Source organism: Leptonychotes weddellii, chromosome 9 (genome assembly GCF_054177405.1).
Source record: "Leptonychotes weddellii isolate Sample4059 chromosome 9, ASM5417740v2, whole genome shotgun sequence".
NCBI classification, from domain to species: Eukaryota; Metazoa; Chordata; class Mammalia; order Carnivora; family Phocidae; genus Leptonychotes; species Leptonychotes weddellii.
Genome location: NC_138377.1, coordinates 68709238 through 68724941, shown reverse-complemented (window position 1 = coordinate 68724941; position 15704 = coordinate 68709238). Strand labels below are relative to the sequence as shown.

Here is a 15704-nt window from a genome sequence, read left to right as displayed (position 1 = left end):
AATAGGGGAGGGAAAAATGGAACAAGATGAAACCAGAGAGGGAGACAAACCATAAGAGACTCTTAATCTCAGGAAACAAACTGAAGGTTGCTGGCGTAGAGGGGGTTGGGAGGGATGGGGTAGCTGGGTGATAGACACTGGGGAGGGTAAGTACTATGGTGAATTGTGTAAGACTGATGAATCACAGACCTGTACCCCTGAAACAAATAATACATTACATGTTAATAAAAAAAATTAAATATATATATGTGTGTGTCTGTATATATATATATATTTTTTAGTGCCAGGCAGAACTTTGGTCCCTGAGTCCCACTCACCAGGAGATGGCAGTTGGGTGGAGGTGGTAAGAAATAGAGGAGAGGAGGACCTCTTCCTCACTATGAGGAGAGGAGTCTATGTGTCAACATGCCCCCTGGAAAGATGGGGTGAGTGTGATCATGACCTGGAAAGTGATGACCCTGGCGGGAAATGGGGAGGTGGAGATATAGCCAAAGCCCAATACAGACCATCTCAAGGAGATAAAAACAAGAGCATAAAAATGACCATATAGATCACATGTGGGAAGGATCAAGGCCCACTGAGCTCTTTGCCTGGAAAGAACTGTACAGGTGAGCAAAGGTGGTCTTCTGTTGTTCAAGAGCTCTTCTGTGCTGGAACCTGCCCTTCCCAGGTGCTTTCTTAGAAGCCCTATGTGCCACGTCCTTTTCAGGGCTGTAGGGCACAGAGGAAGGACAAACACTCATGTGCGGTTCCCCTGTCTTTGCTTTTGAAACTCTTCCTGAGCGATTTTGCTTGCTCTTAGGAGGCAGCTAATAAATAGAATCAGAGGTTTTTTTAATCTCCTCTTGGTTTCTTTTTCTTTCATTTGTTTAAACATGAAGACAAGATCTGTCCACCAAAAAAATCACTAAGGAAAACCAAATTCTGTGAGCATTTGCAAACTTTGAGCCACAATCTACCTGTTTTTATAGACAATGTTGGGAAAAATACTGATAATAATAATGATGATGATCCCCAGGCAGCTTGCTGAGTGCTTTTCGTAATGATGTGTTTTAACCCTTACTAAAACCTGGGACATAGGTAAATCCATTTTACAGATGAGGAAACAAAGGTTCAGAGAGTTTACCATAAGTTCTCCAAAATAACACTTGTCTCTTCTCACCTAACTCCACTCCTGGCTATATTATAAACTCCTCGAGAGAAGGGCCTACATCCTATACATCCTTGAAACTTTGGACCCAACTGCTTCAAAATCACTACTTCAATCTAAGTCAGCTGCTTTTGAACTTATGGCACCACCTCAGCAGCTAATAGTTGTTGGACAAAATGAGAGGCAATCTATAATGAGTTTGGCTTCTGAAACAAGGATTCTGGCTCCAGCACTTACTAGTTATCCAGATTTGTGCAGATTATTTAACCTCCCTGCCTCTCAATTTCCTCAGCTGAAAAATGAGGTATGGAACCCCTACCACATGAAGTTGTTATGAGGAGTCAGTGAGTTAATATCCATGAAGTACCCAACGCATCCATAAACATGGGCCATCCTTATTATTGTCACTACTGTGTTCTTTCTTAATTCTTAGCATTTTGCATGCATCATCTCACTGAACCCTTGCAATAAATCTATTCCAGTAAGGAAGCTAAGGCTCAAGTGATTAAAACAACCAGTCAAACAGAAGGACTAACCTGTGGGAGGGCTGGAATTCCAACTCAGGTCTGACCCCAGATCCCACCCTCTGTGGCTTTCTCAAGGTTGCTTACCTGACCAAGACAATAACAAAATACCATGGATTAGGGCGGACTATTGAATTTTCTCTCTGTGTTGTAACAGGAAGATTTGTGTTTCAGCGTACGTTCTTACATGAAAATACTCAAGCTTGTTCTTGAGGCTAGCATTATGCGGTATATTTTTAAAATGCTGTGTAAGTCAGAACTTTTTTAATCTGAGTGACAGCATCCACTTTATTGGATCAAATGAATGAAATTAAATGGAATGTCCAAGGAGAGACCTCCCCTACCTTCAAGTGTGACTTGATCTAGGTGTTCAAGTGATACCACCATGAATATTTCTCTCTCCATTTATGAGCCATCTTTCCACCTCTGTTGACTTCTTTTTCTTTCAGGCTTTATTTCTTAGGGGCAGGATGCCCATCAGGAGCTCTGAACATATATCTTGATAGTCACTTGTATTGAACAAGGGCTTTGTCTCCCAATTCTTCTGCCAAAAGTCCTGGATGGCATCTCATTGACTTGGAATCCAATGCCTCTCCTTGAACCAAACCTCGTGGTCAGGGTGGCTGATTGCCCAGGCTTGAGTTAAGTGATAACCCCTCCAACTGCAAAAATAAAGCTGAGACACGTGGACTAAGTGTAGGGGTTGGGCTCTGCAAAGGAAACATTAAGTTGTTATTACCAGAAGAAAGAGGAATGGATGCTGTGTAGGCAGGGAGGATCCATGTCCACTACCAGCTCTTCACTTGCAGAACATGGTGCCTTGCACTGAAGTGAGGAGACTGGATTCCACTGACATCTAGCTGGGGAACCTTAACAAATCTCTTAACTCCTCACAGCTTCAGTTGTCCCATTTGTAATAACATCTAACATTTATATATGGTCCCATTGACTTGTCACAATAACCCAATACTGTAAAGACTTTCATTAGCCTGTACTTTCACTTTAGAGTTCAGAAAACAGAAGTACTGACAAATCTCTTCTCCAAGTGATTCCCAAGGCCACACAGCTGGAAAGTGGCTGAGTCAGCATTTGAACTGAGCCGGACTGACTCCTGAGCCTCCACTCTTAACCACTAAGCACTACTGCCATGTATCTGTACAATCATGATACTAGACTAATTTTTTGCCTCAATATTCTGTATTTGGAAAAGAAGAAAGAGAAGGGGAGAATAATTAATAATAGGATGGAAAATCTTGAAAGCTCTACTTTACGATAAATGCTAATTTGGAGGAATAATGTAGACCTGGTCTCCTTGGTTTCTTGTGTTCTTATCTTGAGTGGGTGGTCTCTGAATCCATTAACCGTCAAAGTGTTGCTCTGTGATTTCCAAATGAATTTTGAATCTGTCTTTTATAATAGCCAATCCACCAAGGTCTTTATGCATTGTCAGTTTTGTTGCAGAAATATAATGATTTCCTAACGCAATTGCATAAAACACACTTACTTAATGAAAACATAATAGTTGAATATGACTGTGAAGAAGATATTCTTCTGCCTAACAGTCACTTCTTTTTCATTGTTTCTGTGTAATGAATTATTGAGCAAACATCAAGCTGACTTAAATATTCTCCTGCTTTAAGCTGCTTATATTCAAAATTTACATTTGGAGCTGTGCTTTGTCACCAGATGACTTAAGGTAAAAGCAGTTTATAAATTAGTAACTTATATCAAAGTGAAAAGTAGCTCCTTAATATTGAATAATGAATAAGGCAAAGCCTTTTCAGGTTGATAGTTCATGGTTAGATAAATAAAAATAGTCCTATAATGTGGAAAGTTAACTTATGTTAGATGGTTCAATAATATGAAAGATTAAGTTATAGCCTTTAGTATAAAAATGTCAACATTAAGTGTATATTATATTCATTTTTTTAACTTGTCCAACAAAAGAATACTTAAACTTCTTGATGTCTTGAAGTCATTTTCAAGTTTGAGATTGCTCTGGTGGAGGGGTGCATGCTCCAAATTGCCTCCTCTTGTTTGAGATTATTATTTTTTTGTTCACCAACATAACATATTATTTTTTTCTCACCAACGTAACATATTAAGATTGTTGAAGAGGTTACAACCGGTAACATGATTCTAATTAACTATATGATAGTCACATGACTTGGTCAGTACCAAGAATTTAGCAATCATGCTAATAATGTTTTTCTACTGAGTTCCCTTCCTAAAAACCCAAGTGGTATCTGTAATAACAGCTACAAATACAATAACTGCTATTTATGTAGCATTTTCATTGGGCCAGGCTTTGTGCTAAGTATTTTACTTACATTTAATCATGTAATTCTAACAAGTCTATAAAGTGGTTATTATTATACCTTTTTTTTTTTTTTTAACAGTTAGGATCAGAAAAGTTAACTAAAATTCCTCAGATCACACAGCTACTAAGTGGTAGATTTCCTCTGAGGCTAACATTTAGGATTTAGACATTGTTAAAGTCCTATTCTGAGGCTAACATCTTCCTCTCAAGTTCAGATAAATTTGAATTCTAACCACTGACACATGTACAAAGTATCCCCTTGTCACCCTGTTAAGAACTAAAGAGTTCCTGAACAGAGAAGAATTTCTCTTTCATTGCTTCCCAAGAACTGGATCTAAAAACTATTCTGTAGAAATAATCTTGAGGGTGATAAAGGTGACCATGAATCGGGGCCCACACAGATCCTATGTCATATTGACCCTGAGCTCGGATCACTGGCAAGTTTTGCTCTTCAAGCCATTGGCACTGACTTTTTTAGCACAAAACACCACATGTATTATGCGGTCATCAGAGCCATCCTCGGTGATAATTGCAACATGCCAACAATGAAAACAGCCAGCCCTGGATCCCATGGCCTACTTCTGAAAGGAACTGCATGGCCTTACAATTATCACTCAGACTGGCAGGGCGAAGGGGAGGGTGGCAGAGCAGCAGGAGAAGAAATCTTTTCAATCCGGATGAACAGATCAGCTGCCTGGGACACCATGCTGTTCTGGCCAAGCCAGAGTCCCTGTGACATCATGCCCTACTCTCATACTGTCAGCAGAATTCCCTGAGGACAGCAGCTGCTGCCGCCTACAAACAACTGTCTCTGCTCGCTCCACTTGGGAACGCGCGCACGCCGCTTCTTCTTTCCTTCTTTTCCGTGAGGCTGTTCGTGTCCTTTCTACTCACCCAAGGTGCTGAGTTCCGGGAGGATGAGGATGCTGGGAGATCACATGTTCGTGATAGCTAGGGGACACCATAGGTGTATTATTATTACTATTATTATTCTTTCCTATCTATGCCAGGATGTGAAAGAGTTTGGGAAGTGCAGATAATATAATTGGAAGAGACTCAAATAGTATATCATTTATCATTAATAAAACAAGGTTAAAGTACAAAGAACTCAAGGATAGCTAAATTCTTATTTCCTGGAAAATAGGGAAATTATGTCAGATATCTAAATTCTGCCTCCTAATTATTCATTTTGTGATCTATGATAAGACCATAATTATATCCAAATAACCAGAAAATTCAAATGTCCTGGTTTTCAGGTATCCGGGGTTTTGTGGTTCAAAGTGAAGCTCCTTAACACTAGAGTCCTATGGGATTCTGAAGGGCCTCTGCATCATTGAAGGCTAAAGTGTTCCTTGTCATTATTGGGTATTTGATTGCAATCTAATTCACCATGAAATTGCAATCCATTTATGATGTGGCATTAGAATGTTTTACAGTTTTATCACCGTAAATTTAGCTCTCCAGAGGTACTTTGACTGAGATTAAGCTAATTTACTAAATCCTCAATAAGAGAATAGGGATTGTGCCTTGGTTATGGAGTTGTAACCATTGCACCCAGATTTTTTAACTTTGTTACTTTGTCAACCAAGTTGATGGAGAGACTTGTCTTGGTCTTCTACAGTTAGGGTCAGAAAAGTTAACTAAAATTCCTCAGATCACACAGCTGTGTCATTATCTTTTCTTAAAATTAAGTGTGACACATTTCAAGATGCTATATTTTTAAGAACGATACGGAAGGAGCAAGATTTAAAGAAATCAAGTCTTATACTTTCTACTAATCCTTAACTTCTATCCATTTGGGCTTCAGTCAATCCATGTCTCTAGACCACAGTGGATTGTTTCTTTCCTTCACTCTAAAACAGATTATTCCTGGGAATTTGGCAATAGAATCCCAGGACTCCAGACCAAGTTGGCATCAAAAGTCTCTGAGTTCACTTTCCCAGACAACAAAGCAACCCACCACCATATGCATTTGACTCCTGGTCCTAAACCAATACTCTTGCCATTCCCTTGGTGGCCATCTTCCTTTTTTTTTTTGTTAACCTAACTGCCAGTGACATGACAGACTGACCTGTTAGTATGCTCTAGATATGCAATATTCTCTGATATTATCTTTTTTTGATCAAGATTTCTTCTGCTCAATTTTCAAATCCAGTTTCTTCTCCTACTCTTTCTTTTTGCTTTCCAGAATCTAGTTTTTAAGTTGTATTTACTGGTAATCTGTATGTGATCATGTCCTAAGCAACCAACACCTTGCCTGTGACAAAATGCTAGGCTAACAAAATCTTAAGCTACCTTGGAAGCTATTTTCTAAAAGTGCTAGTGTTTTTAAAAATTGCTAAATAAGGATTTTAAAACACCTCGTACATGTGGATGTTCAATAAATATTAATTTACATGTACCCAATTTATTTGACATTTCCTTTACTGTCAATCAATAAAAAATTATTAAACTGCAGCAGCCTGCGCAGAAGTCTGGGGGAAAAAGACAAAGTATTAAATATTGTCTCTGCCTTGTTGAGTTGGCAATGAGTTGAGATTAAAAACCAACACTTGGCCAACAGTAAAGAATACAAAACAGTTTATGTTCAGCTACTTAAATTGTGGCAGAATGTACATATGGCAGAATGAGGAAGCATGGCTGATTTCTTGAGATGTGGGGCCGTCAAGTGTGGCCTTCTGAAGGCAGATAGCTGGGCCTGGGAGAATCTCAAACATAGGAAGTGCAGGCGTCAGGACAGGAGCACACACACAAAACACACCAGATATTAACCCCCTCGATAAATTTGAGCTAAATTAATTCAATTCAACGAAAAAGACATGATTACTTTATTAGGAAGACCTTTGAAAGTCTGACTAGTACAGCTTCTCATCTCCCAGTATGTCATCTCTTCACCCCTCCAAGCAAATCCAAATTGGAGCTATTTTTAAAGACCTGCAGGCAGATTTCACAACCTTCTTAGGTGACTCGGCCTATTACCAGCCCTTGCTAGGAAGCAAGCTTACCTGTGAAGATAATGTTATAGTCCTACCCTCCTCTAAGCCCTGCTTCTTCCTTTTTCTGTCCTCTGTGATTTTATACAGAGTGCTGGTTACTCTTCTTTGGGTTAGAGGCTCTTTGAGTAATTAAGTCTGTCTTTGGTTTTCTCTTCTTTGTTCCCAAACTATTTCTGTATTCAAACGTTCCTGTTTCCCTTCCTGCAGGGTTTTTCTTTGTTCATTCTGGCCTTCTGGCAGCAAGAGGCCTGTGTCCCTTCCATTCCCTGCAGGCCTGAGGAGGAGTGGTGACCCCCCTGGGTGAGGACAGCCCTCCCCCAGGGCCCCTCAGCCCACACTGTGCCAGCCCCCGTGGGCACCTAGGAAATGCAGCAGGGGAAGAAGGTAGTCTGGTTCTAGTGATGGCTATGAGGTGAATAGATTATAGCTGCATCTCATTAGCTGCCTCTGGCACATCCAGCAAACCACCTCATCATGATCTGAGAGATGAGAGTTACAGAGAAATAAGGACTGTGAAAGGAGAGAGAACTGCCTTGCATTCCTGTTTCTGAGCTACACATCTAGCCTCAGGGATGTTCATTTTCACTACATTGTGCGTATAATGGGAGAGATGTTTCACCTTCACTAGCGATGACCACTGGTTTCTCACCCTAAAGACACGATGTTCTTCCTAGCATTCCCCAGCTCAAGAGCATGACAATGGCTTTTTTTTTTTTTTTTTTGCCTGTAGCACCAACTTGGAATTCCTCTGCCTGATTTTCAAGGCATCCAGTAACCTGGCCCAGTCTACCCATCCAACCACATTTTTTCATGATTTTCTGGAGTGTTCCCTTTGTTCTATTAGAGAGATCTATTCATCCACTCCAGCATAAGCCACTCCTGTTTCTACCACTATCCTTCACTAACATGATATGGAAAGCTGTCCCTCCCTGTCTCCTCTCTACAAAAGCCAATGAATTCTTCTAGGGCCCCTTCAATTTTCTCTTAGAATTAGAGATTCTCAAAATTGGAAGGGAGCTTTAAGGTTACCCAATCCAGCACCTAGCTTATAACAGAATCCTATGGCTTGAAGAGGGGGGGATCTAGAACAATCCCAAGATATGACAATATGGGGGAGGGAATCAAACTTATTTTTATAAAGTGGTGGCCAAAAGCCCAAGATGGAGTCTTCACAGTGACCACTAGATGGGCCCAGAGTAAATGTCTAACCTTCCTGAAAGTAGTACATAGCCAAGATGGGGCAAGAGAATGTGTCTTGAAGGCGGATGAAGGAGGCATGTAGTTGGGAGGCTGGGGCAGCCCCATGGGTTTAGGGACCTGAGCTATGGTATTGCTCTTCTGTTGAGGTTCAATGTTTAGAAATGGTGTCTTAAGGAAGAAGGGGCCCCAAGGAGGACCACTGTTGGAAGCATTTGCCTGCCTACTTTATAGAAAGTGTTCCTCCTGGGGCATGCTCTAGGCAGCTCCAGGAGTGCTGGACAAGGCATATATGCCTAAGTTCATGTTTGGTTATGCACATTCTGAAGTCTGTGACACCTATCGATCCATCTTTGCCCTTGAAAAAAGACTTTGCATTGCATGCACTCCCTGAGAAGCCAGAAGATCAACGGGCATCAATGTTGGCTCCTTGAGAGAGGTCACTCTGCTTGGTGAGAGCCGATAAGTAAAAATAGACGCCCCAGTGGAGCCTCTTGGGCAAATGACTTATTCATGGGTTCTAAATTATTGAGGTCATTGAAGAGAGTGCTATTTTTAATCTTTAGGAGAGGAGAAAATGGGGTGAACTGGGCTTTAGGGAAGGCTATGTCTTCATAGGACAAAAGGTGGATGGTGTAAATGGTGACTGAAAAGAAGAGGGTGGACGCATGCACCTTGTGATGGGCACGTGCTCAGTGGTCGACCCTCAGAAGCCTTGTGTCTGTAGACAAGTCTGCCTCATTTGCAGCCACTAAGCATGAGGAAGGGCCCTTTGCAGAGCTGGGTTGGCATTGCAGGCAGGTCCTTTAGCAAGAGTGATTTTACAGGAAGAGCTCTCTGCCACATAATACTGTCCCCACCTTTTATCACTTTTCCAGAGTTTGAAGGCTTTGTTTTTCCCTTGAAATGTAAATGCTCCCTGGGAAACTTCACACATTAAAGGTATATCAGTTGCCATCTCAATTTTTGGTGAATGCTTCTGCAGGGAAAAGAATCAATAGTTGACTGAGAGAAAAATGGGATGCAAAACAGTCCTTGCAGAGAGGGTAGGGGAGGAGGGTTGCAGTAGATGAAGGGCCTGGGATGTAGAATCATAGACATGAGGATCTTGAAAGAAAGAACGGAAAAATTGACAAAGGCAATCATATATTTGAAGACCAAGTAGTTTCCCTGCACTGTCCCTGAGCTCCTTAAGGTATCCTGGAAGATTTTCTCTTCTACCCATTTTTCATCTCCTTAGAACAACTTCTTATCCAGATTTGATCAGTAAGTATTTGTAGATAGCCTACAATATGTTCAGCCTTACGTGTGGATTGCCGGTTTTTTCACTTAATATTCCTTTTTTAAATTCTTATTATTATTTTTGTGTGTGTGTGAGAGAGAGAGTGCACAGGCAGGTGAGCAGTGGGGAGGAGCAGAGAAAGAGGGAGAGAAAGAATCTTAAGCAGGCTACATACCCAGTGAGGAGCCCATCGCAGGGCTCAATCCCCCAACCCTGAGATCATGACCTGAGCTGAAATCAAGAGGCGGGTGCTTAACCAACCAAGCCACCCAGGTGCCCCTTAATATTCCTTTAACCTTTAGTTCTTGGTGCCCTTTACCCATTGAACATTCTTTTTGACTTCTCAGTGTCTTCCATTTCTAACACTGGGAATTCCTCAGATTTGTGAGGTTATGCTTACCTCCAACTTGATAAGCTTCCTTACAATTATGACATGAGTTCTAATCTACCCCACCCCGGACAGGAGCCTTCACCTGCCCCAAACATGGAAGTGGAGGCTGGTGGCCCAGGCAGACAAGGGTGCTACAGAATTCCTTCTGGGAAGAAGCAATGTGGCATTAGCAAACTGAAGTATCTGTGCTGTCTTCATGGAACCAGCTCCATGGACTGCCCATCCATTCTTCCTAAAGATTCAATGAGCTAACCAATATCTTCTGCTTAAATTCACAAAGGTTGATACCTGTGGTGTCAAACTTAGAGTTTTGATTTTTAAAATTTACTCAACGTGTGTAAGTTTTTTTATGTACCAGCACTTTACACACATTAACTCATTTCATTCTAATCACTAAGTCTCTGAAGTAGGAACGATTATTATCCCCATTTTATACACAGAGAAACCAAGTTACCAAGAAGATACATAATTTGCCTTAGATGACTCTGTTGGTCAGGGGCAGACCTGGGATTCCAATCCAGGTTCTTAATCCTTCTGTTCCCCTGCCTCCCAGACAGGTCTTGCCCCACGTCTAACCCTGCAACTCTCCCCACTACTCGAACCTGACCTTGTGCTTGGACGTTCTTCATCCTGTAATGAACCATAATGGCCAGTGTCTAGACTGACCTGGTTACTTTGCCAAACGAAGTCATTAAAACCAAGGGTAGGTATTTTCCTACTGAGACCTACAAATACTTCATGACAATTATGAGAAACAATAGTTTGTGAAAAAATTTAGTGAGTGCATCAACTACGTAGCTGTGTGAATGCCTAATACTTTTTAGACATAAGGAGGAAATATTGCTGTCAGGGAGCAGCAAAGCCAAAAGAAATATTGATATTAATTCAACCCAATTTATGAGACCATTCCTGGTGGGCAATAGGCTATGTTGAAATTTTGGATAAAGTAGGCTCTTTCTGTGTTGGATATTGAGAAGAAATCTGTGATAAATAACATTGCTGGTTCTGAGGGGTTTTATGGTTTTCGTTTCTCACTGTCTTTGTCTTGCTCATTTCAAGCCCGCTGTCTTCATATTAATTGGTTCATGATCCTGAGCACAGCAGTAACCGGCATCTAAAAATACATGCCTCTCACTCTTTCCCTGCCGCCGCCCAGTCGCGCGGAGGCGGAGGGTCCCGTGCAGTCAAGGTTCGGCTACACTCGTAATCCACCGCCATGGCCGAGGAAGGCATTGCTGCCGGAGGTGTAATGGACGTTAATATTGCTTTACAAGAGGTGCCAAAGACCGCCCTCATCCACGATGGCCTACCACGTGGAATTCGCGAAGCTGCCAAAGCCTTAGACAAGCGCCAAGCCCATCTTTGTGTGCTTGTATCCAACTATGATAAGCCTATGTAAGTCAAGTTGGTGAAGGCCCTTTGTGCTGAACACCAAATCAACCTAATCAAGGCTGATGACAAGAAACTAGGGGAATGGGTAGGCCTCTGTAAAACTGACAGAGAGGGAAAACCCCGTAAAGTGGTTGGTTGCAGTTGTGTGGTGGTTAAGGACTATGGCAAAGAGTCTCAGGCGAAAGATGTCATCGAGGAATACTTCAAATGCAAGTAATGAACAAATAAAATTGGTTCTTGTTCCCAAAATAAATAAATAAATAAATAATAAAAATACATGCCTCTCAGTGGGCAGGGAACCAAGCAAGGAGAGCTGTAGTTCCAAAGACCCATCAGTGCCATTTATTCCTTCTGAATCTGTCATAGCCTCCTCCTTCTGCTGGCTATTGCTAAGTGTCCAGCATCCCCTTTGAAGAGTATTTTAAAAAACAATGCAATTGCATTCCACTTATGTCACATATATACTTGAGAGATTTGCTGGAAGATTCCGGTATGTGAAAGGATTTTTTTTTTTTTTTTAAATAAATGAAAGGCAACAGTTGAGGATTGGTGAGAGAACAGTGGTCATACACATGGCAGTGGGGATCTGGGTAAAAAGTGGGAAGGAATGCTCAGATGGTGAGAGTAGAAAGGCATAAATACTATAGCAAGGAGAAGTATGGAGTCTCCTTCTTGGCTTAAAGAAAAAAGAAAGTGCAGGCAACGGGAGGTTAGAACTGAGAGAGTAGCCCTGCCTCAAAGCAGGAGTGTATACATGCCATCAGGCCACCAGTGGGCTCTGACAGGCTGAGAATATAGAGGAAGCATCAAGAGGACCAGGAGGGAAGAGAACAAGAGAAGAGAATGAAATTAGGCATATCTGTGATACCATACTCTTCAAAATTCCAAGACCTTTACACAGTGTGTGTTTGGGCTAACAAAAATGCCCATAAAGTGTAGCCGATGTGTAAATAAACAAAAATTATAGGTTCAGATATTCTGCAAAATGAAGAAGTATATTCTTTGACCCTAAAGATGCTTGCAGCCCACAGAATAGGACTCTGGGTGGCATACTTAGGAGCCTCTCCATTTATCTTCCCCAGTCACATGAAACATTATTCCCTGTTTTCTCAAATCTCACTCATTCTTTAGGACCTGACCCAAACCCCGTCTCTTCCACAAAGGGGTCAATGGTAACTCTAATCTTGCTGACCAAACTTCCCTCTAAAATCCGATTAAATTCAGAGTCTCTGCCATGCAGCATAAAAAAAACCAGGTACTTCTAATCTGTATTGGATTGTTTCCTTGTTTGCTGTGAGTTAGTCTCTTCTATTCAGGAGCTGAGCTTCTGAAGAGGCTAATTTATCACATACTTTTATATTGGGTGCTTTTATGTCTTCCAAACTCCTGGCAGAGAAGGAAGCAACTTAACTTTCAGCTGCAAATAAACAAAAACTCCAGCTCAAACTAGCTTAAACACGAAGGACATTTCTTATCTCCTGTATTGAGAGGATCAGCAACAGGGTGAGCTCTAGGCTTTGGCATGTTGAGGTCCCAGCTCCATCTCTCCCTGTGATGCTCTCCCTTCTTTTATGAGTTGATTTCACCTTCAAGCCAGTAGGAAAATGGCTGTAGCCATTCCTGAGCCCCTTCAGTCATGACAATATCTGGAGAGAGAAAATACCTACAAGAATGTGGAGACTTCTTCTATAACTTCTCCAGTAGACTCTATCTCACACCTAATAGCCAGAATTGAGTTACATGACATTTCTTCAACAATGTGAGGAGGTGGGATTACCATGATGGGCTGCAAATTGCCCCAGAACTGAGGACAAGATCATCTTCCTCCAAGTCATGTGTGGTAAAGGAGGTGAGATATTTGAAGAGAAAGGAAAAAGGGAGGATGAGCATTGGATAGACAACAAGTGGTGAACTGGGGCTGCCTCGTGCAGGCTTGTAAGAGTCAACTGTTAGATTTAGGAAATTTGAACATTAGTGGTTCAACACAGTCACTATCAAAAATTAAGTTATATAAGCTTCCAATGTAAGTATATTAAAGCAGAGGTAACAAATACTCAAAAGTCATCACTTCCTAATTATTTTTACTACATCACACTATTATCTATGCTTTTGCTGTTATTTGCAGTTGCATCTGCATGGTGGAAATACCATGTAACGGAAAGCTACTATGCATTCTCAACCCTGCATTCAGTGACATCAAACTGACCATTTGAAAAAAGCCATGGTGTGAGTATTTACACCATGGAGATAGTCAAATGATACAAACCAGGGTTTGATTTATTGCTTTGCTGATTGTCTAGATTTAAGGTGGTGATGGAGAAAACGTTACCAATGCAGATTAAACTTAAAAGTGTGTTATGTCTGTAGCTATTATATTATGAATAGCACAAAATATTGAAGAAGTACTCCTCCAGGTTTCAAAGCCATTATTTGAATCAGCCAAGTCATTTGCATCACTGAAAATATCTTCCTTGTTTCACTTTCATATTACTCATTAACATAAATGAGCATATCAACCAACATTCAGATCAGCGTTACACTCATTTGTTATCTACACAGACTAATTATGGAGACAAGAGTTCAGAAGAAAATCAACAAAAGCATTCTGTGAGAATCAATTGGCTTTATGAAATTTACAATAAAAAGTATTGTATATTTTATTATTATTTATAAGCTATATGCTGCACACCCTTTATATTAGTAAAATCTATAACATAAAGAACTAATACATATAGTACATATACTATATACAGCATGTATCATTTTATATGTAAATATATATTTCCCCTGCCCCTGGAGAGCCTGTGATTTAACATTTATCAGCACAACACTGGGACCACCAATGTATTTATTAGACCACAACATCCTCAAAGACCAACCAACTATAGTTAATTTTGTTTGGGTGTCACTTAGAAAATATATTGATCTGATTTTAGATTTCCTTACTAGGTTGAAAGGTAGATTCAGAATTGTTCACTAAGTTTATTTTCATGGGGATAGGGGTTTGAATGGACACTTTCCTTTGGTTTAGTTTGCTGGAGATTTCAGCAAATCAGTGAGGTTTATTTCCCTACTGAGTCCATCGTTTGAATCCATTCAAGTTCCTGGTAATATTAAGCCACACTGATGAAGAGATTTACCATAATCACATTATTCCCTCTGATCGTGATGAATCCCCCTGGGCTTGGCACATCCAGACATTCTGACCCCTGCTGAGGGGAAGGTGCTCAGCTCTGAGCTTCTACCAAGGGAAATGAAGAACTGCATTCATAGAATGTTTCTGCCTCCTTTTTGACTTGCTTTTTCCTGAAGAACAGATCACCAGTCACCAGGGGTTCTATACCTCTATTGTGTCACCCCGTGGTAGGACAAAAGAAAAGTTTTTGGCCCCTGGGAAAGCATGTTAAAATTTGACTCTCTTCCCAGGCCAGATGTGATTTGGAGACATGCCCTCCTTCTGGAAGTTGCTCTCTGGGCTTTATTCCCGAATGATGGTTTTTCTCAGTAAATGTGATATATGTTGAAATGGAAAATGAAGGAAACCCAGTCATTATGGTTTCCTCCATAATCTTGTATCTCTTTATTGCTTATTTCAATCATGCTTCTCTTTTAGGTTCTCAGTATGGTTAAACAAATTTGACCGTCATCTAAGGTTATTTATTATTATTATTATTAACATAAGGGCAATGGTAGTTATTTATTGATCCTCAGCTATGTGTCAGGCAGTGGCCAAATACTTACCTACATCTTCTCTAATCCCTGTAACAACTATCCAGATAGAGATAAACATTTTTCTTTTTACAAATAAGGACACTGAAACCCAAGGAGATTTAGTAACCAAGGTTGTAACGAGAGTCTGTCTGACACCAAAGCTCCCATGTTTTTCAGTATACCAGGACTTCTTTCCTCCCTCAATAACTCATTAGGACTTAATCCTATTGGAGAAACATATTGAATGATGACAAATTTCAAAAGTTGCATGTGGGTAATATTAGGCAATAATCCACATTGGACATTCTGACCTCAAGCCTGACCATCTGCTAATGGATCCATTAATGGTATTGATTTGTTTAAGAATGCACTTGTGGTCTCATCACAAGTCTACAAAGGTCAAGTGGAGTCATGGCAATAAGAGCTCAGAGACAGGTCCTGAAAACCTAGTGACCATCCGGGCCCGCTGAGGCATAAAGTCCTCTGTTTCGTGGGTTTTATAAATCTCTCGGTGTTTGGATCTCGGAAAGTAGGCTGACTTCAATCTCTTCAAATAGACCACGCAGAACTTTTTCAGGTTTCATTGTGTAGGTGGCATGCCATAGAGGTCCAGCAGTTCAGGAATGAAATGTGCCCTGTCTGAAGGGACTGTTGTTTTCCTGGTGGACTCCTAGCCAGAAAAGGGCTGCATTCGGTGTAAAGCCAACCAGGCAGGAAACAAAAAGCTTTTTAGTAAAGTGA

General features: G+C 40.8%; 1 pseudogene; it reads left to right on the top strand.

Annotated features, from left to right (window-relative positions):
* Window positions 1–11012: 11012 nt before the first annotated feature.
* Window positions 11013–11495, top strand: LOC102731133 (small ribosomal subunit protein eS12 pseudogene; annotated as a pseudogene).
* The last annotated feature ends 4209 nt before the right edge of the window (window positions 11496–15704 follow it).